This window comes from Danio rerio, chromosome 12, assembly GCF_049306965.1.
Source record: "Danio rerio strain Tuebingen ecotype United States chromosome 12, GRCz12tu, whole genome shotgun sequence".
In the NCBI taxonomy this organism is placed as follows: domain Eukaryota; kingdom Metazoa; phylum Chordata; class Actinopteri; order Cypriniformes; family Danionidae; genus Danio; species Danio rerio.
This window is the reverse complement of record NC_133187.1, coordinates 6,374,253-6,375,000: the sequence shown is the minus strand read 5'-3', so window position 1 is coordinate 6,375,000 and position 748 is coordinate 6,374,253. Positions and strand designations below refer to the sequence as shown.

The 748-nt window shown below is 41.7% G+C and overlaps 1 protein-coding gene across 1 annotated transcript in view; it reads left to right on the top strand.

The window, feature by feature from the left end:
• g6pc1a.1 (glucose-6-phosphatase catalytic subunit 1a, tandem duplicate 1) overlaps positions 1 to 424 on the top strand; it is a 210,142-nt gene extending 209,718 nt beyond the window's left edge. The window contains exon 7 of the transcript XR_012387541.1: positions 245 to 424. The gene's annotated coding sequence lies outside the window, so the exon portion shown is untranslated. The remainder of the gene's footprint in view (positions 1 to 244) is intronic.
• The last annotated feature ends 324 nt before the right edge of the window (positions 425 to 748 follow it).

The window sequence follows — 748 nt, the reverse complement described above, 5'->3', positions numbered from 1 at the left end:
AACCCATATATAACAAATGTATACATACAGTAAACATACATTCATTCATTCATTTTCTTGTCGGCTTAGTCCTTTGATTAATCTGGGGTCGCCACAGCAGAATGAACCGCCAACTTATCCAGCAAGTTTTTTTTTTTTTTTTTTTTTTTTACGCAGCGGATGCCCTTCCAGCCGCAACTCATCTCTGGGAAACATCCACACACACATTCACACACACACTCATACACTACGGACAATTTTTTAGCCTACCCAATTCACCTATACCGTATGTCTTTGGACTGTGGGGGAAACCGGAGCACACGGAGGAAACTCACGCGAAGGCAGGGAGAACATGCAAACTCCACACAGAAACGCCAACTGAGCCGAGGTCCGACCCAGCGACCTTCTTGCTGTGAGGCAACAGCACTGCCTACTGCGCCACTGCCTCGCCAGTAAACATACAGTAAACACTAAAAACATAATAATCTGTGAATCTAGTAGAGTCCATGTGCTGTCTGTTTAAACCGTTTGTCTGCTATTACTTATGTTAAGAGTAACCTGTGAATGTGAACACACACAAATGGACATGCAACACTTTAGCATAATTTTATTCACAAATAACTATACATGTCATTTATGCAGTGGTGTTCTTTATTGCCACTGTCTATATGTTGGCTTCTCCTTGTTTCTAAGTTGACATTGTACACATTGTCTATCTGATTCTATATCTTCTCATCCTTCACTGCTTATGCTAGGCTTTGCCTCATTC